This window comes from Protopterus annectens, chromosome 5.part1 (genome assembly GCF_019279795.1).
Source record: "Protopterus annectens isolate FY-2018-M chromosome 5.part1, PAN1.0, whole genome shotgun sequence".
Classification (NCBI taxonomy): Eukaryota; Metazoa; Chordata; order Ceratodontiformes; family Protopteridae; genus Protopterus; species Protopterus annectens.
The window spans coordinates 552036339-552058740 of record NC_056736.1 but is presented as its reverse complement, the minus strand read 5'-3'; positions in this window follow the sequence as shown (position 1 = coordinate 552058740).

Sequence of the window (22402 nt, the reverse complement as noted above, 5' to 3'; positions counted from 1 at the left end):
TATGCGTGCAGCACATGATGTTAAAATTCCAAAAGTACATTTTCAGTATTGTCTGTATTGTATAAAAGGCAAATATCTCTACTTTGCAGATGCTTTGTTAAGAGTACCCAGACAAACAGCAGAACAACATGACAATAAGGGAGCAGAGGTCAAGGTCATGGGACTCATGGAAATCAAACATTTGTCATTATCACATCTTGATAAACTCAGAAATCACACATCTTTAGATCCTGTTCTTCATAAACCGAAACATGTTATCAGTCAAGGATGGCCAGTGCAACAAACTAGTTTATCACTTGATATACAGAAATATTTTCCCTACAGAGATGAGCTTGTGATGGAAGATGGAATCATCTTGAAAAGTGGTTATTCCTACAGCATTACCACAGGACTATATCCAGATTTTGCATCATGGTAATCCAGGTACTGATTCTACCAAAAGAAGGGCAAGAGGCATACTGCAAAGTTATAGAGGAGAAAACTCTAACATGTTCTATTTCTAATAGTGCTAAATCACACCAACAAAAAGAACCACTTCAGCTAAACCAGATTCCTGAATTACCATGGTAAATGGTTGTTATTGGTATTTTCAGATTGAACGGTCAACATTACTTACTGTTAGTAGACTCCTGTTTGAATTGGTTTTAAATTGACCTTCTTCCTAACTTAACGTCTAGCACTTCATTACAAAATTGAAGAGACATTTTTCTGTCCATGGTAGTCAGCACATCTGACAATGTTACATAGTTTACAAGTCAGCACTTCAAAACAGTTGCTGAGTCTTGGGACTTTGTCCATGTTACTAGTGGTCCTGAGTATCCACAGGCCAATGGATTAGCTGAACGTGCAGTTCAAAATGTGAAATGTTTACTAGGAAAATCCAAGAGAGATGGTACCAATGTTTTTCTTAACCTACTTAATCTCAGAAACATTCTTCAAGATAACATACTTGTTTCACCTGCTCAAAGATTAATGTCTAGACAGACAAGAACAGTCATGCTGATCAGTAAACAAATACTGATTCCAAAGGCAAAGAGCAACAGAGCGGTCAAGACCCAACTTTTGAAAAAATGTTAGTCAAAAAAGTTGTACTACAATAAATTTAGCAAACCTCTTAGACCATTAAGACAAGGAGAGATCATAAGAATGCAGACATCTAAAGGATATGACCGAGTGGGAATTATCAAAAATATTTGTGTAGAACCAAGATCTTCATTTGTACAATCAGAAGGAATGGATTTTAGAATGAACTGAAGATATATACTTCTAGTCTCTGAACCAGTGACACAGCAGATTGCCTGTACTAAAGACTCTCTTTCTGAGAGTTATCCTACATTTGTTCAGATTTCAAAGGACAGTGTAATTTCCTCAAATAATCCTGATGTAATCCACAAAGTTCCTATTGAGAAGAATTTCCTAGAGATTATCCCTGTTGCTAAGCCCAGTTAAAGCTTTTATGTAACTAGATCGGGTAGAATTTCCAGACCCAATCCAAAATACACAACGACTTGGACTTGAGTTCTGATTTGTTTTTAATACTGAAATAATATCTAGCATGTATATTGTTTTGTTCTCTAGTTAAGTGTTGAACAAATCAAAGATGGAGGATGTAGATCATTATGTGTAATGTTCCTAATCAGTCGCTGTAACTAAATAGCATGTGCATATAAATACTGAGCACGTGCAAGAACAGTCAGTCATAGTGAATGCGGGTATGAATGGAGATGCACATGCAAGTGTGTTTGAAGTAATGAATTAATCTGTTAGCTTAAATACTTGTTACAGTTACAGTTCCTGGCATGCTTAGGTACAATAAATAGCTTCAACCCATACACTGCTTCGTCGTCTCTTTTGAAAGCATGAGACAAATGATATCCCCCCAGTCCACTCTCCCACTAACATACACAAATTCAAACACACACTAGCACACACATATCTCTTACCTGTCCTTGAGTAGACATAATGTCCCCAATGTCTGTTCTTATGTTTTTGTCCCTGCCATTGTAAATCACAAATCCCGTTATTTAATAGTTATAGACATTAGAGTTTATGCTAGAGCTATCATTGTCAACTTAATAAGTGAGTCCTGCTAGTTTTTCTCATATTCTCCCTGGTGTTGTTTACTGTATTTACTGGCTTTTTACTGTAGCCTCCTACCAGTGCCATATGTGACTCATGGACTGTTGCAAGCATTGGAGCACGCCAGATATAAGAGCTTTGTACTTCTTAGTATATAATAATATCTAATTGTTCTAACAGTTTGTTTATTTAGTAGATTAACACTCATAATCTCTGTGGAAGCCTTTCACGCTATATTTAGATGACATTTTAGAGTTAATGCTGATATCTAGTGGTGGGGCAGAGGTGTCATGCTCTCTGTAAGGTGTTGCAGTGCTTGAATCTTTCCTTTAACACATACAATTTAAAGTCACTTTGGTGTCTAATTTTCCTCCAACCCAAATGGCTTTTTTAATAACTGTCATTAAGGCACATTGTTTAATATAATTCCTGGTGGCTAGTGTCCTTCTTGACCCTAACTGTGATTAAGGTATACTTTTAAAAGATTTATCTCTGGTGTGTAATGCCCCCCCCCCCACTCACATCTTGTTTAAGTGCTGATAAGACACAATAGTGAAATGTTATCACTGGTAGCTAGTGCTCCCCTCACCCCACATCTTGTTTTAGTGCCATTGAGGCATGGTGTTGGGAGGATGGCCTAATGGTTAAGGTGTTTGCCTTATAAACACAAGATACAGGGTTTGAATCCCAGAGGGGATAATTGGCTAGGCTTAAAATAGCTTGCAAGGGCAGTTAGTCTAATATGAACCTATCCATCCCTGATATTAGTGCTGCCTCCCAATGCACATCTTTAATGTTATCTCTTTTGTCTAGTTTTCCTCCAGCCCATGTCTTTAGAGTTATTTCTTGTGTCTTCTGCCCCCTCCCTCCTGTATTGCAGGAACTGTTCATTAGTTTGGGGGAATGTGGAGGTATCACAGCTCCTTAACCAACAAACACACACAGCACACATTCACACATACACAGACACACACACATGCACACACACATGCACACACACGCACACGCACACACACACACACACACACACACACACACACACACACACACACACACACACACACACACACACACACACACACACACACACACACTATCCCCTAACTCCTCTATAGTGACTAGTGACTTCACAGGCGCACACATACTGATGCATACACTCACACATGCAGTCCTATATGTGCATACTCAACAATACCTCTACCATGATGGATGAACATAATTGTGGCCATAAGCTGCTGTGTTAACCTACGCAGCCAAGTAGCATTACAGCAGGCAGTTCAGGGGATAGCACATAGCAAATTAGCATATGCCTCTTCCCTGGAAAGCCTCATTTGCATTTATCATAGCTGTGGAGGCAGCTGTCCATGGTGTTGCACACCCTTGTGCTAGAAAGGGAAACACAAGCATGTTGAAGGCACTGTGGCATGGCTGTCTGAATATTGATAGGTTACCATGAAAGGAACACCTTACACCTCACTATAATCTTTCTGAATTCTGTCCTTTGTGATCATATGTCAGGAAACTAAACATTAACTCAAATAAACTGCCCTGACATTTAATGGAAAAATTATTCACAATAAAAAAAGAGATGTGTAGGAAGATTAGTTAAATTCAGAGTATGAAAACCACAGGTTATAATTTATAATTTGTTAGACTTCAGTCAGGAAATCACTGTGAAATAGATATTTTGGCTAAAAGAAAATATGTCACTCTGCACTCTCTCATCTTATTTGCATGCATGCAGGTAGCAATGTGTCACTGGCTAGTGATTTGCGGGCACAGTAACCAGTGTTCTCACTAGGTGTCACCAAAGTGGTGAGCCAAAGCTGCCTCCTTCTCCCCAAGATTTACATGCCGGTAGTGACTGCTCTCTCCTGTCCTTCTCTGCCAGTCCTACAAGTGGCTGAGCTATTAGTCTAACACAAGTTGCAGCCAGGGATTCATAGCTCTTCAACATGGTGCAGGCTAAAGGTGGATTATTTTCTTGACTACCCAGTGGAAATCTTTGGTGGATTCATTGCTATATATCCAAATTATGAATAAATGATCAATAAAATGGAAATAAGTGAGTGGTGTACATGTAATGTATTGTAGAAAGTACAGTTGTGTAAGTTGCAGTTATCTGTAACAGTACATGTTCAAATTTCTCACTGCTGTAGTAGTTCTTAGGCTATATGGGTTGTTTCATACCAAGAAAACAACAACCAGCTAACTTCAAAAAGCTCTGACTCCCCCTACTTTTTCAGTATGACCTCTGATTGGTTAATCCTAAGGAGGGAATTTGGGCATCTTCTGTTATGGATAAGTGCAAATTGCACAACTGTACTTTTTACAATGCATCACACATAATCAGGAATTTCTGGGCTATACAATGAGATAACACCCTAACAATCCTGAAATAACCAACCAGTAATAAAAATAAAACATATGAAATAGAAACAAGCACATCCCTACTTTATATCCCAACTACAACTATATCTCCAGTTGCCTCCCAAACAGTCTAAAACCTAACCTTTCAATACCATTTGAGGCACTCTTCAACTGCAGTCTTGAAGCAGGCTACATTCCTAGTGAATGAAGGACTGCAGCAGTCATTCACCTCCACAAGAGCAAACCATCAACCGACCCAGGGAACTACAGACCCATGGGTCTAACAAGCCTAATATGCAAAGCCACAGAAAAAACATGGAAATGATAAACAAGGACATTGGCAACTTACACAGACTAGACCCATCCCAGTTTTGCTTTGTTAAGGGAAGGTAAAGCCTACTTAACCAGGTAGACTTTTTTGAGAGGGACACCAAGGCAATGGATAAGGGTAAAACAGTGCATAGTGTGTATCTTGACCTGGCTAAGGCATTCAATAGAATACTCCAATCGGGCATTGTTGACATGCTGTCTGAGCTAGGCATAAATCCTTACATAACTCACTGGATTGCTGGATGGATCACAGATCACAGACATAACTCAAGCAGTCAAGATCATGGAGACCACTTCCACCAAGAGAACAGTCACCATCGGAGTACACCAGGGCTCCATGCTTGGCCTCTGGCTCACCAAGTTCGCAGATCACTGTAAACTGGGAGCTATTATAGATGCCTCCCAATGCATCAACATCTTGCAAGTGGGTTTAGCACAGACAAATGACTGGTGCCAAAGCTGTGGTCTAAAACTCAGTACCACAATATGCATTATAATGCTGTTTGAGAAAAGTCAACCCAAGATAATTACTCTAACGATAAAATACCCCTAAAGGTCGACCTGGCAGTTAGGGAACTGGGAACATGTGAAGAAAGAAATCTGGCCTTTGACAAACATGAAGCTAGGATAATAAGAAAATCATTCTATGCCACCCAATTTATAGGTTAAGATATGGCATTTAGGCCCCCTTTTCATGTATCAAACCTGATAATTGCAAAAGCTGGAATGCTCATAAGGGTTTCTCACCAGGACATTTCTAGGAGATATAAATACCCTGTCCTACACTGATCACCTAAAGGCTCTATCTCTTTATTCAGTCTGCTACAAACTGCTAAGAGGGGATGTCCGCCTAGTTTACAGAGCTTCCTCAGACCCAGCCATGATGGATCTGTTGCACACATGCAAAACAAACAGACCAGAAACACTAGATCCAGAAATCTGAACTTCACTTGTGATATAAACAGAATGTGCTGGAGAGACAGGCATGTGTCTGAAAGGATCCATGTATTATGGAATAGGCTCCACATCCATGTAAAATGGAGTTCATCCCTGATCTTATTCAAATTAAACCTTGACAATTGGATGGAAAATCATAAATTTATTTCCATCTGGCTCTCATATCCTTTATGGACAGAGGCCATTAATAAGAAAAGTATTATCTTAACTAACACCCCCTCTACAAATCCTTAGTTATCTCCCTACTATCATAATCCCTTATAGATGCCCATGATACTTGGAGCCCAAGTAGTTTGGTTGTGTGGCTGGGGTTGTAAGGGCCTTAGTAGATGTTAGCCTAGTAACAACCTATGAACCTATATGCAAGAATAGAGGGATGGAGGGTGGATGTGGCTACTTCAGTAGTGAAGAATTTAATCATCTACTGTTATGGGTAAGTGGAAATTACACAACTGTACTATGTTCATCTTTCCAACTGCTATAGTAGCCCTTAGACTATATGTGTTGATTACCAGAGCCTACCCAACCTAGGAGGAGGAAGGCTATGGACCCTTTAGTCCCTGGACAATGATCGTCTTACCCAAGTTTAATCTAGACCTAGGAAATGAATACAGCTTCTTATGCTTATAAGGACTATGTAGCTCCCTCTAGAATGTTTCTAGAGACTGTCTTTTGCACTATGCCATTGAAGAAAACAAGGGTCTAGTAGAACATGCCTTGATACTGCCTGGCATAGATTTGACATGGTGGAAATAAATAAAAAAATATCTGGTGACAACTACCAGAAATTGTCTGTTTAGACACATGGCATCCCTTGATAAGAAATAAATAGCTGATTGTTTTTATTTTTTCTAAAACACTTAGTTCTATCAAGATAGTACATCAGCTCCATAGGCATGTCCATATTATATGGAATTCTTTTAACCTATTTTTTTAAGTTCTGAATAGAAAACTGGGAAATTGATGGATTAATTCAAAGAGAACACTAAAATCGCTTTTGTTTGTTCTTGCAGAGATATTTTCCCTGTGAAAAATCAAACAGAGCTCAACTACCATGAGAGCTTGCAACTCAGATACTCTTCTTGCAGGTGGAAGAGTAACAAGTACAGTTTTCCATGTCAAAAACCTTAAATCACCTTTATGTGCAGGTTCAAAGGTTGACATAATCTATTTCTCCAGCACATAGTTGAGATCTCATGGAGGAACAGCCTGTTAAAGAGGAGGTCTTAGATGTAAAATTAATTTAAGAAACTCTTAATACAAACAGAGAAGAAAGAGGAGGATCTATAAGTAGATATGCTAAAATGACTGCTAAATGAACATTAGATAGGAATAATTGAGACCAGATGAAAGTATCTTGCACAAGCACTTGACCACCAGTGGTACAAAATCCCTGAAGGGCCCCTGGTTATTGGTTGGGCACCAACTAGAAAATTGCTTTATCTTACCAAGATAAGATTTTATAGTCACAAGCATTCTTTCTTCCTCACGTACTTGGTGCACATCCTTGTGAAATAACTGTCTAAAAGATATCAGAACTGAATCATCCAAACAGTGAAAGTAGATTGATACTGGGGTATATCAAGCTCATCCTGTCCAGGATGAGTAGATCCATTCTGTGAGGAAGCTTGTGGTAATTTCACTTGGTCAGTTTTATGAGAAAGGATAGCCAATGTTTCCTGTGCCAAAAGGGGTCACTGGAATATGTTCTGGGGTATCCTTTGAATTTTCAGAATTACCCTGCATATCAGTGGAAAGTCTGGAAACACATGAATGAATATTCCCTTCCAAGGGAATGAAAATCCCTCTATTGTCCAGGCTTGCTTGCAAGAAGCCCTGGAGACAAAACTTGTTCAGTTGTCTGTTTTAAAGAGAAAGCAAATAGATGTATTTGAGGGACACCTCAAAAGTAGATCAATTCCTGTAAGAACCCCTTATTAATTTCCATTTGTGGAGGCCTCTCCTGGTCATACTCAGCTTGTCTTCTGCTATGTTTTGCTGTAACAAAATGTAAGATACTTGGAAGGTTAAAGAATGTTGGAGATCTAACTCTCAACCCCATCATAGAGTATAATGTCCCATTTGGTATGTACTTGACCAGACACATGCAACAACTGGAACATCCACAAAGCTTCCTTATAAAAAGAATACAGAAGTAAATGCAATGTCCTACATTCATCACTTCAAAGTTCTGTTTCTTTACTTAGTATCATAAAGACTTCTGAGGGGTGATCTTTGCCTGGCATACAAGACATCTCTGGACCCTGTTTTGATGAACCTTTTACAAATCTGCAAAACTGACAGCATCAGAACTGCTAGATTGTGACATAGACAGGACATGCTGGAAAGACAGATTTGCTTCTCAGAGAATTCCCATTCTCATGAACAGGATCCCTATCCATGTGAAGCACAGTTCCTCCTTAGCCCTATTTAACTTGGACCAATTGTTTGGTAATCAGAAATTTAGTCCAGTCTTGTTCCTATGTCTCTGATGAACAGAGGCAGCCAATAAATCACCACCTAGACAAATCAAAATTGTGGTTCACATTTGGGTTGCATGGCTAGGATTATAAAGTATAAGGGCCAAATAATCATTAGCCTAGAATACACCTATGAACCTTTGAAGCCGTCATTGCCTGCCTACTTGGTGATTATGACCTTGTACCACCCTATTTGTTATATATCATATGACTGTGGCATTGCCTGTAGTCACTTGAAGAGATTCCTGAGACCAAAGATGGTGAAGAGACTTCAAGGCACGGATCACAGTCAACATCTCTTTTCAATTAGATGTGCTTTGTTTTTTCTGCAGTGTTCCAACACCTTGCACTTTTGCCCGTCTGAGACTTGCTCCCCACACAAACTCTGATCCATCTGTGGTAACAGATAGGTTTGGGGTCTGAGTAAAAAAGGTAAGAAGTGGGTTAAAATACATTTGCTGGATTCACTATTGCAGTTCTCATTTTGTAGTGCCCAAAACTGGAATTTGATACTCAAGAGAAAAGAAACGCTGGGCCCTTGTGATTTGTAAAAATTATTTTATCTTTCTCATGTGTAATTAGGGTAGAGGTAGCATAAGATTCATAGAAGTCATAAACCCTAGGGTCGTGGAAAATTATTTTGCAGAAGTCTAAGACTGACAGGAGAAATTAAGGGAAAAATTCCAGATAAACATCCACCTTGTCTTGTGTTAAAACGGACTTTTAATGAGAAGAATATATAAGGCATCTCAGAAAGAAAATCTTGTGAGATGGAGTGAAGGAGAATTTTGCAATATTTATCTGAAAGCCCTAAATAGTCAGATTGGGCATAACCCATGTAAATGAGTCTCGGCATCTGTATAAGGACTCTGCAAAGCTAAGCAAGTCATCTAAATAAGAAAATATGTGAATGTCATTTAGTCTTTAATAAGCTATGACTGGAGATAGACATTTTTTAAATGCACTTGGGGTTGTTGATAAACCAAACCGTAATTAACAAAAAAAAAAAAAACAACAACAAAGCCAATAGTGTGACTCAGAAATAGAAAAGCTTAGACATTTTCTAAAGCATATGGCTATGGTAATGTGGTATTAATCATCTTTTAGGTCTAGATTTACCAAGTAGCTTGTGAGGAATAAGTGGTAACAGATTATGTATGGCCAACATGTTGAACTTTTATACTCTCACGTACAGATTTGGAAATGAAAGGTCAAGTACTGGTCTCCAGGAGACCTATTCCTTTCGTGACATGAACATTCAGGAGTAGAAGCCTTTCCCCCTTTGACTTAAAGTAAAAGGTTTTTTAACTCACTGGCTGTGTAAATACTGAATAACCTGAAGAAAAAATTCTGTTAGATTTGGAGGGTGGGGAGGTTCTCCCCTGAGAAGGTGTTTTTGCATCCAGTGGCATTTGTTACCATCCTGACCACTTTTAACACCTAAGAGTCTGAAACAATCTTCTGTCAAACAAGAATGCTGATGACCAGTTTTTAGGGCAGATTTGTAGAGATATTGGCCAGGGAAGAGGGGAGAAGGTAAAGAATGTCATTCTATACTATTGGCCCACTCCGTTTTTCTAAACGTAAACCTAGTATTTTTTGCAATTGGTGCAGTGGACAATGTTGTCTCCTTACAGCAAGAGATTTCACAGTTCAGTTCTCAGCTGGTGCCTTCTGTGCAGAGTCTGTATATCCTCCCTGTGCTCACTTGGGTTTCCTCTGGGAGCTCCAGTTTCCTCCCATATTCCAAAAAACATGCAGTAGGTGGACTGGACACTCTAAACTGACCATAGGTGTAAGCGTGCATGAGAGTGTGTGGTGTGGAAGAACTACTGTGGCATGGCTAGCTACTTGGTGGTGTAAACCTTAGCTGCAGATTATGCTAAACTGACACCACAACCCCATGTGCAAAATAAATAAATAAATAAAAGGGAAAAAGGGTTTGTGGATGTATAGCTAGATGGATGGATTTGTTGTTATTAGCCTTGTTTCATCTCTTTTTTTAACACTGGTTTCATTCAATTGTTTTTTTTTTTTGCAAGAGGGAGGCCTATAAGATTTATATTGAGGTACACAAATTGTCTTAGAAACTTAATTTCTCTGTTTCACCATATTGTTTGAGAACATGGGTAACAGAAGAACTAAACAATGTCTCCTTATTTAAAGGTGAGTCAAAGAATTCAGACTTTAACTCATCATCAAACTTTTGGTTACATTCCCAAGTGTATCTTCTCAGCAGTGTAGCAGTAACAGTGACCCTAGACACAGTATCTGCTCAATTATACACACTCTTCAAAGCATGCTTAGATTATCTGAAAGAGGGCAGAAACAGTATGTTGCAAAAATTAGCTTTCTTATGTGGAAGCCAATTCCCTTAGACTGCCCATAATAATTTTCCACACACACACACACACACACACACACACACACACACACACACACACATATATATATATATATATATATATATATATATATATGGGTCCATATCTATTCATCGAACTGTCATTACAGCGACACGCACTTCATCGACACGAAAACATCGACTCTTCAGATCATCGAAATTTCAGGTAAGCTATCCTCCCCCTCGCAGGACCCATGGTAGCACTTGTGGCTATATTGCGAAGTAAATAACAACGTTGTGTAGGGAAATTGTAGGTAGTGATGTGAACCATATGCGTTGTACCAGAAAAACAAGTGCTACCATGGGTCCTGCGAGGGGGAGGATAGCTTACCTGAAATTTCGATGATCTGAAGAGTCGATGTTTTCGTGTCGATGAAGTGCGTGTCGCTGTAATGACAGTTCGATGAATAGATATGGACCCATATATATATATATATATATAACTGGTAATTCAGAATCTTGGAGACTAAATTGAAAGAACAAATGATTCTCTTAGCTATATTGACCAACATTTTACTTTCTTTATTGCAAAGTGAAGGGTTTGTATTGAGGACCAACATGTTGCCAGCATGAGATGTAGTTGAAATGGCAACTGGGCTAGACCTCACATGAAAGAAAAGAAATGCATTAGCCTGTATCTGCTTTGTTAGGGACTGATGTCTGATTATCAGGATGAATCCGGGCAGCATTCAACACATCCTCAAAGGCTGGCAGTACAGGAGGGATGAAAGAGGAATGAGGTAGATTTATGTGTACCTTATCATAATATTTCCTAAATTCAGGGGGAATATTTATTTGTTTACATAAGAATGCCTCAGTTACCCTGACACAGTCTGATTATAGGAAAACTTCTCTGCAGGAGGATAAGAATTAAAATTTTCCTTAAATTCAGAAATTTGGGAGTGGGAATCAGCTGGAAAAAAAGCTCTCTTTATGTCAAAATCAGAATAATCAGACCCTGTTTGCTCAGAAATAACTTTATAGGGAATGCCCATCTATAAAGGCTTCTGCAAAACAATATTTATTACCTTATATGCTTGTCTAGTCAGTGTGTGGAACTCAACTTTTTAACAGTAATAACTTCATCAGACGAATGTTTTTTTTTTCATTATTTGCTTTTTCTTGATAGGAGTTCCAGCAGAACAGGATTGACTGATAGGAGGGATGTCTGCCCAGTCTAATGGTTTATTGTCCCCTTTACTCGGAGAAGAATCACCTGGAGTGTCTCCCAGTGCTAGAGAAGATGGTTCTCTCATGTCTATATCAGACACTGAAACAGCATAAGAGGACATGGATGACCCTCAGTTCATGCTGGCCAAAAGGACTACAACAGAGGAAGCTGGAGAGATAAGTGAGTGATCTGAGGAACAACCAATGACCTTTGCAAGTTAACCCACTATTGTCTGAGGATTACACTGAATGCACGACAATGTCAAGGACTCCTTGATAAGTGCTTTTTCTTTGGAGGTACCTGGGGAGTACAGCCAGTCAGACCAGATTGAGTATCCGTGCTGCAAGTGGGGAAGTAGCACCAAAGGAAGTTAGCATAGCTGAAGCAATCGGTCAGAAGGTCAGTTGTCACTCAGTGTTTACAAGCAGCACACTTACACTCACAACACTTTCCGCAATCTCTTAACTTATAAAAAAGGAAAAGTAGAACAGAATTCCCCTGTGAGCACTGTTCAAACACTTGCAGGTGCAATCTGACATAACCAAAATGTCAATTAGATTGTCATGAAGTGAGCATAAGCATTACACTGATACATAAAACTCCACTTATTCCAGTCTAAACTTTTCTGCCACACAAAATTAAAAGTTTACACAGCAGTGCATTTTTTTTTCAAAAAATAATAGCCCCAAATACAATAATAAACAATATTATCTAAAAAAGTGGTCCCTGATAGGAAACTTCTGATAGTATGAAAAATTTCTTAATGGAAAAATACAGCTTTTCTTCAAAAAATAGATTCAATCAAATGGGCAATAATTTCTTAGTCTAGGGTCTCACTAATGGGGACTTGTCTGTCAGAACAAAGTTATTAGCCAATTGCTGCTCCTGTGAAACCTCATAAATGCTTCTTCTAGAAATGGCAAGAAAATACTGAAGACATTTTCACTGTCACTACTGATTCCACTCCTTGGGATTAACCAATCAGTAGTCAGAATGAAGGTGTTGGGGATGGGGGCACTTTTTAAGCTGGCTGGATGTTGTTTCCTAAGCAGGAAAAAACCCATATACCTTAAGAGCTACTGCAGCAGTGAGAGTGATGAACATACTCCTCTTCTAGGTTTGCAGTGAAGATGTTTGCATATTGTTGAGCCACATTGGTGCCAGTTGTAGTACTCATAGTCTGAAGATAATGTTGCCCCATTAAAGTTCAAGTTGTTATGTACCAAAATGAATTCTACAAGTTGTCCGGTTAATTCAGGTGTGATGTTTTGATGATTTGTTTTCTCTGTGAAGTATTTGATGAAGGCAGGCAGACAATGATATCTTCATTATATGATATGACTGTGTAGAGTGCTGGTGAAACCATGATGACTAAAACAGAATTGTGTCACCCTATGCAAGCATCCCTTAAAATTTGACATTGGTGTCTGTCTGAAATATGTATTGGTGCAAATTCAATTAAGCTTAATCAGTTATTTTTTCCATGTGCACATTATGACACAATGCAAACATGGGTGCAGCAAGTTTTAGATTCAGTAAACTCTGTGTAGTGGCATGCAATTGTGAATTCATGCGCAATAATGGAAACTTTCATTGAATGCAAATTTCAACATAAGTAGCTGAAATTTATGCTAATTAAGTGAAACAACACAGTGGGACAATCCAACAACCTGCAGCACAACAGTATAGACTCCGTTTCCGTGTCGGTAGTGTGCACAGAAATTTTCCACATACAGGAGTCAACCTGGAAGCAAAGACATGTAAAATCCATAAATATTAAATGAATGCCATTGAAAAGGTAATAGCACACATATAATGTGCTATGTATACACTGTGGATGTCCAAAAGCATCAGGGGGGTATGTCAGATTAGTATATATTTAAAACAATTTTTCCCACATGTTTGCACAATGTGCTGCGTGCTACAAAAGGTTTTAAATTTGAATAACAGAAACATCATGAAAAGAGTATAATGTAGTGCCACAATAGATAGTGTAATAACCTGCCTTATGTCTTTAAAATCATGCTCTTGTTCTGTTGCCCAGCTTACACAGCTAGCTACTAATCATGTAGAGTCCAAGCTGTCAGCATGGTTATTATGCAAATTAGTGTAAAAAGAAGTGGATTTGTTGAATCACAAAAATGAAGAACTGAGTAGGGCTGCTCACCTTGTGTAAGCTCCTACATTGTGTTTGCATTTTCCATGGATATCGATGACATTGGGGTGGTGTGTCAGGTAATTTGTTAGGTTTTTTTGGGGTGTTTTGCTTGTGTTTGCACAGTGCACTGCTTTGTGCAAATGGTTATGGTGATGTATGCCTTGTCTGCATGACCAGACCACGCATGTAGCAGACATGAGCAAGACATCCAAAAAACAGTAAGGGGCTGAGCTCTGTTAATTTCCTCTAGTAATAGAACTTTGCATAACTACTCCCGTGGTGAAAGGTGTTAGCTATCAGACTGAATGCAGATGGTTCTGGGTTCAAATACAATGTATGACAACTTTTCTCATGCTGTTCTGACATAACAGCTTGTAGAAATTAACTATAATTAGAGATTTCTCTATGTTTCATGACAACAGGGATGAAAATATAACATTTCTACATGCTTACCTTAGTTATGCAGAGCTGTGCTCTGCTGTTCACCAGTGTGCACAGTGCCCTACTGTGCACTGAGGCAGGACCTTTAAATCATGCAATTATATCCTAAGCAGGTGAATTCAATTTTAATTAGCCAATCCCACATGGTGTATTTACTCAAGAACTGTATAAAGTATGCATACAGCCTAAATTCTGATTTCCCCTAGATACTTCAATATCATTGGAGTAGAGGCTTGGAAATTTTAACTGCTATAATGCTAAGGGCTGCGGCAGCTATTCTATGTCTGCATATGTTAGAGTCTGAAGTCAATGCTGCTGGTCTTGCTGACAATAGGCCTAAGCTATGAAGCAGAAGAGTGTTCAAGTCCAAGGTAAAATTTCAGGTTCTACATGAGCTGGAGGTTGTAAAGCACTACAGAGTGGACAGGGACATATTACAAGAACTCTGTGTGCTCTGCCACCCTCTAATCACAGCTAAAGCCTACATATGGGAAAGCATTCCAGTGGAAACTAAGGTATGTGTAGCCCTTAGGATATTAGCTACAGGAACTTTTCAAAGACCAACTTGAGACATGAGGGGGGTGTCACAGGCATCAGATCTAGGATACTCTGCCAGTTCCTGGATGCTATGCTCCTACATGCCAATGAACACATATCAATTCCCCTTATTCTTGAGGAGATGGACAGCACTGTGCAATGGATCTACCATGTAGCGCACTACCCTGAAGTACTGGACACCACAGATTGCACTCATGTACACATCCAGACACCATCTGGTGAGCAGGGTAGAATCTGCATTAACCACAAGGGATATCAATACATCAACTGCCACATCATGTACAATGCCCAGGAGATTACATTGAATGTGTGTGCTCACAACCATGGCAGTTATTATGACTCCCTTATCTGGCACACATCACAGCTGTACCTGATATTTGCTGGGGGCGCATCCCACAGGGCCATTTACTGGTGGATGCCAGCTGTGCCCTGTAACCATGGTGGCTATGCCCTGTAACCGTGGATGATAACGTCCATTAGAAATGCACACGCACCCATGGAAGAATGCCTTAATGAGGCACATGCTCAAACTAGAAACATCACAGAGTATGTGTTTGGGCTTCAGAAGTCATGGTTCCAGTGCCTAGATATATCCAGTGGAGCCTTGTAGTATACTCCACATACATGTTCACAAATATTCACAATATGTGCTATGCTCCACAATCTGATACTGTGGATACAGCTGCAACAGGATCATTAAGGAATGGGGACACATATCCCCCTCCAATGCCTAGGTCTCCATAGTCATAGTCACAGGAGGACTCAGATGAGGAACCTCCAGCTGCTGTCCTTATAGACTGACATAGGTGTGCTCAGTATGTCCTTGCTTTGGCTAAGAGACAATGCATAGCACATTCATTGACCACTTGGGGACCTAGGGCCTAATACCTTTGTCCTTCTCACATACATGCATTACAAATGATTCCAGGCAACTCACATGACCTATACCTATCCATGTATTGGTTGACTACTGCTTGCATCAGACAGAGTCAACCCTGGACTACAGTTGTGCCAACCACTGCATTTGCAAGGTAGGTCCTTAACCTACACTGTAATCTTGTGGAGTATTATGACATATCTTTTGTATCTATGAACTTGGTACAGTATACAAGTAAATAGTAATGTATTTGCAGAGAAATTTAAGTAACATATGACTACTGACACTATTTTACTAGGATGTGTCCATTTGTAATTAGTCGGCCTCATGCATGAAACCTTCATACACTTCTACTGCAGCAGATTACTGGTATGTCATTCAAGACAGAAGTTAAAAAGTGAGGCTACAAATTGCAGTTTCTGACATCAGACATGTCTGTATCCTAAGAGCAGATGTGGTTGGTTCCCCCACCCCCCAAAACAGGGGTGTCCCCTTGTAACTGCCATAACAGTAACTCATCTATGCTGCCCCCAAGCACATGGTAAATAGGTGTTGTCACAATTATTATCCCTCACACTTCCAGGTGAATACTGTAGATTTGTTCATACATTGTATGTGTTAGGTAACTCATGTATAGCAGTGTACATTGTTAAGCAGGTAGTTGTGTGATGAATGACCCCTGTTCTGGCAAGTTGCTTCTGTGGCCAAAAGGACTAAAGCAGCCATCCTGTCTGATGAAGCTGCAATAATGTTGATGGTCTGAATTGTGATATAAGCAGAGATTTTGGATGTGTACTAGCAATAGGTGGTGTTTTACAGACTGTGACTCTGTGTCCCATACTTTGCCTTGTCTTAATTCCACATTTGTGCAATGTTCTGCATGTTTAAAACCTTTATGATAAGGCTTAGCCAGTTTGTGTGGAGTGCAGCAGTGCAGAAACAGTGAAAGATGAAATAAGATTTATATCTGACTGCCAACCACAGACATCAGATACATTCAATCAATGCCATTAGTAATTGGGAAATCCCAGCTTGGATTAGGAATAGCAGTGGGCTGTAGTAGTAGGTATATAATACATAAAGGTAAAACTCAGATGTGAGCAGTGTGCATCTTGTTTGTGCACTGCTTACTGATGCGCAAACAGTATAAAAAAGGCAAAGGCATATGTATACTTAGTTAACCATAGGACAAATCCAATGCTTCTTGCACTATAGCACTCTAGCACACTCTCTCTCTCTCTCTCTCTATATATATATATATATATATATATATATATATATATATATATATATATTAGTGCCCAACATACATATCAAGCTCTTAGAGTAGCAAATCAGGACAAAGCAACAAATAATGGGGGGACAAAGGCCCACAAATAGGGACACTTTTTAAATATTGCACTTACTAACATAGAAAGGTGATAGATTAACAGGTGTCAGATTTCCATGAATTTTCTGAAGGATATGACGTGTGAAATTCAGATGTCTGCCATTATTTACTGACCTCATTTTTCAATGATTTGCCATTGATTTTCCAGAAAACCACAATATTGTATAAAACAGAGTATAAATATGAGTCAAAAAGTTGGACATTATGTGAAGATCTAGATAGTTGAGAGTTATGATGCCCTATCATTCTCAGACACCATGTCTCCCCTAACAGTACATGTGGAAACATTGCAAATTGATTCAGATCTGAAGAAGGTAGGACACTGATCCTACAGAAAGTGCTCAGTTTATTGTGTTAGTGTATTGTATTTCATTATTAAATTGCGTATATTGGAAAGTTATCAGTCCTACGACACTGCTTACAGTGCTGCTTGCCGTTTTTGGTTTTACTAGTTTGTGGTTTTGCATTCAAGACTTGTTTGTATGTTAGAAATCCCCCATACCCATCCCTCATTGGACATATTAATGAATATAATCCTCCCCTTGATATGTATTGTACCAGACATCTGCACCAACTTTACAGACCTCAGAGTCTGAGTAATACAACATAAGAGGGTCTCCTACACGTCTTCTGTGGGTAGACTGACATAACTGTCATTGTGTGCAGTATGATATAGATAGCTTTGAAGCAGATCATGTATGCCTTAAAGAGTTATCTGTGGCCAAAATGGAATGACAATGCTGCACATGCATAAGCAATGTGGGATACCAGTTACCTGTTCCAGGGACCTCAATGTACACTATGACATACAAAGAACATGCTATAGAGACAAATACATCTTTCAAAGGTTGTTGCTCCTCAGCAGTAGGCTTCAAATCCATGTCAAGCAGAGCACCTCCATTACTCTGTTGAAGAATAGACTGGATGACTTGATGTGAAAACATTATCTGGCATGGGTCACTGCTGCTTCTCTCCTGGACATGGCTGTTCCTTGCTATAAAAACATTGGCCATGCATTATATCTGCCTTTGAATAATATATTGTGATGTAATGTCTATGCTTCTAAACACCATCAGGTCAACACCCTAGTGATATCCTATGAACCTTGGAACCTATGGTGATGTACATGCAAAAAAAAAAAAAAAAAAGGAACATCATACTGTATTACCATTCTGTCTTCATTGTTGACATACGGTCTTGAGCTCTGAATCTGATGGGTTGACTTTGGTTGTGCATCCATATGTTTGTACAAAACAATCCTTAATGAGAAAGTTAGATATACTATGAGACACATGCAATTGTCTGACTTCACAGCCCTTAGAAAAGCATCCACTATACAATAAATAAAGTATTATGGTAGAAACTGTCTAAATTGCTACATACAATCTAAATGACAGGTGCAATTATCAGTTGAACATTACAAATGGAGGTAATAACATCATATTAATATAGCCACCCTGTGCATCAGACACATAACCTTAGTATCCATTTAATCCAAAAGATAGTTGACATGGATGTGGCATAGTTATCATCACTTGCACATGGTGTTATGTAGGGGTACAGGAGGACTAGGCTGACACAAAGTCCTGGCGAGTGTGTGTGTGTGTGTGTGTGTGTGTGTGTGTGTGTGTGTGTGTGTGTGTGTGTGTGTGTGTGTGTGTGTGAGTAAGCAAGGGAAGCAGGCAAGATGGACCATGTAAATGCTGCATGTGTGTCTGTGTGTGCCCTCAATGTGACATTGATGTGCGAGTGTCTGCATGAGCACAGCCAAGCTCAGTGCTAGCCCTACATGTGTGTATGTATGTTGGACAGCTGTGAGCCATACATGGTAGAGGTGACAGTTCATTGTCTCCACCCATGAACACGTGGACTGGCTCTGCCAGGAGTTGCATTGGCACCTCAACACCCAAGCTCAGATGCTGTGCTGCTACCTGAAGGTGACCTATGTCTGCTGGACATGCTCCCTTCAGGGGAAGGCCTAGGACCATGACCACATGGCCTGCTATATCTATGTGTGGACAGCATACTCCCTGATGGAGCAGTTGATGTACTGCCACTATGGGAGCGTGGTCAGGCATCGCAATGTTGGCTCTCAGCAGATGTAGTTACTGACATAATGCCCACCAGGCCAATGCTTCCCTCCCAGCAGATGTTTCATCACAGACAATGTGCGTTCCATGACAGATGCACTGCTCTCTCTCACAGACACATCCCATTCCAACATGCCATTCAATCGATCCATAGAATCAACAACACTGTGGAAGCAGTTATAGATGTTAGACTGTGCTGCATCTACAACCATGAGAATTCTCCTGGAGTTTCTTTCTGAATGTCCCTGTGCTTCCATAATGGCCCTAAACATATGTTGAGTGACACGTGATGAGACACCTGCAAAAGGCTGGGGAGGGACAGCAAACCTCCTCCAAGCATCTCTATCAATCTGCCTGTGTGGCACCTCACCCATAGTTTCACTATGGCCAGTGTCAACAGTCACTGAAGCCACAGTAGTAGCTACAGTTCCCTGTTCAATGTCCTCACCCTCAAGCTGACCAATGTTTATGGCCTCATTGGACTGGGAATGAGTAGGAATATTGACTGTGTCTGGTGATGATGGGAGTCACCGGATGTCGACCTCCATGTCAGAATAAGCCTCTACAACCCCTGTCTGTGCTCACTTTGTCCACCAGCATTATCAGAGTCTGATGACAAACTGACATCAGGTGGCATAGGGGACACAGAACCACTTCCATGATCACCTGTGATAAAAGGAAGGAATACAGTAATACCTGGACTGCTATGCTGCCATATATGTTAAGCAATTTACACTGCTACTACTATTACAGACATTCATGCATCTAAACATCTTAGATCAAGGAATGGGGACAAAGACATGAATAATGTTTGGACGAAGTCAGAAGAACAGATACCACTGTGACATACTGCCTTGCAAACCTAGAAAGGTGATCAAAATGGGTATTGCTTCATGACATTTATAAAGGTTATGCAGTCTGCTTGTGAGATCTATGTCATAATGTTATGTCTACAATCTTTAATGACCTGTCAGTTGTTTAGAACTGAAACACTATGATGTTAAATATAGGCCAGAGGTATGAGTCACACGTCTGGACATTCTGCAAATATATCTACAGTTGACAATTATGCAGACAATTAAGTAATCCATACAGCAGGCCAGAGATGACACTTTAGCAGATACATTGGGATATTTATAAATTAATTACATAAATCTATTCTGCTTATCAACTGCAGGAGGCCTAAATCTGTGGATTTCTGTTGGTCCTGAAAAAAGTAAAGGGAGAGGGAATGAACAGCACAACATTTAACAGTATAACAGGAGGTAATACTTTAATGATCTATATCTACAGTGACTGCAATTTTAACAAGAATGTGGTTGAGAACCACTAAATGACCCTTAAACTGCAGCTATCTTAAATAGCCCCACCAAAGAAAAAGCAACCTGACACACATTAAACTTTATACACTATTACAGAATGAATGCAACAGCATTCTACTGATGATCTGACAAAGTCTACCTGGAAGATCCTCCTGAGATGCAGAACATACTGACTGATGGACTGCTGGACTGCTGGGAGCTGTGTGGCAATGTTTGCCAGGAATTCCTCAGTGGTGCTGAGGGGTTGTTCTGCCGCAGGCCCACCACTGGTGACCTGACAATCATGTGACACTTCAGTAGCACACCTCCTTGCAGTGTGAATCATGTCCATAGTTCTGTTTTGCACCTGCTCATAGGTGATATTTTGTTGCCCAGTATCATTGACATTTTGGACCAATTCATCCCACAGGGCCACATGTTGCCACATACCGGCCCACCCAATTGATATCCAGACTGCATGATGTTGCCTTAATGCTTCAATGCTGAGGTCATTCTCTGCCTCAGAAAATGGGAGCCTATGCTGAGTGGGCATATTGTTTACTGAAAGACAAAATAATGATAACACATATAAGGATCACATATGTACAAATAAACTGTGTACAGATAAGGCAGTGCATGAAGGTTCTCAGTATTTACCATTTGATTACAATTTAAAGATTCAACAGTGATCAGCAAGTAACACAGTGGCTAGAAAACAATGAGAGCACATGATGAGTATATCCTTGTTTGTGCCATAACAGATGCTCACTTATCGCACACACCCAACATAGCAGTCCAATCTGATTTGTACCATAGCAGGGACTCATCTCCACCCACAAAAAATGTATATATACATATATATATATATATATATATATATATATATATATATATATATATATATATTTGGCCTACTCTACATCCTCTGTACCTCCCAAATGGCTGGTAAACAAGGCCATGTCATGAGTACAGTTCTAACAAATGCTTACTGATTTACTTCACATCATTCTTATGTACATTCCAACATATGCATTATTTAGTCAACAAAATGGATACATTCCTGATGGAGTACAATACTCCTCTGTCAAAATATACTGTTCCAAAATAAATGTGTCACTGAGTTTAAATTCTGAAACACCTCTCACCCACATTGCTTTGCCTGGTTACACATTTGCCTTTTCATAAGGAAGGAAGGACACTCAGCAAACTCGGAGCTACAATATATAACATTAAGTATCCTGTTTTTTGTTTATTTTGTTCTTTATTTCTTTGTTGTTTATAGCAGTTTGTGTACTGTGTATTTTTTCTAACTAGTTTCACTGTGTGTGAGGTATTAACTGGAAATTGTCCACTCTTATTAAGCATCTGTTGGGTTGTTTGTTTATGATAACTTGTTGCAGTTAAACTCTTTTTTTCTAGTGGTTCCTTTAGCTGTTTAAAACTTTCATTTAAAGGCTCACTGCTGCTTTTCAGCTGTGAGTAACATTTCTGCAGTTTGTTTCCCACCCTTCCTCCCTGTTGGTATAGTGTTTTTATAGTTGGTGGCTTTGCAGTGGACCGCCCCTAGTGTAAATTTGATCTGGGACCCTCCTCCCAGTCTAGTGTCATTACATCATTCTACCCAGTACAGGGAGAGCATTTGAGAAGGCCAATCAGCTTAGTTTCTGCTACTCCTTTCTCTCTTTCCTTTCTCTCTTTCCAAAAAAAAAAAAAATTATCTGCTTTTACTGTATTTGTGTTTTTTCCTACTTTATTTTGCTTTTGCATCATCTTAAAAGTACTCAATTGTATTTATT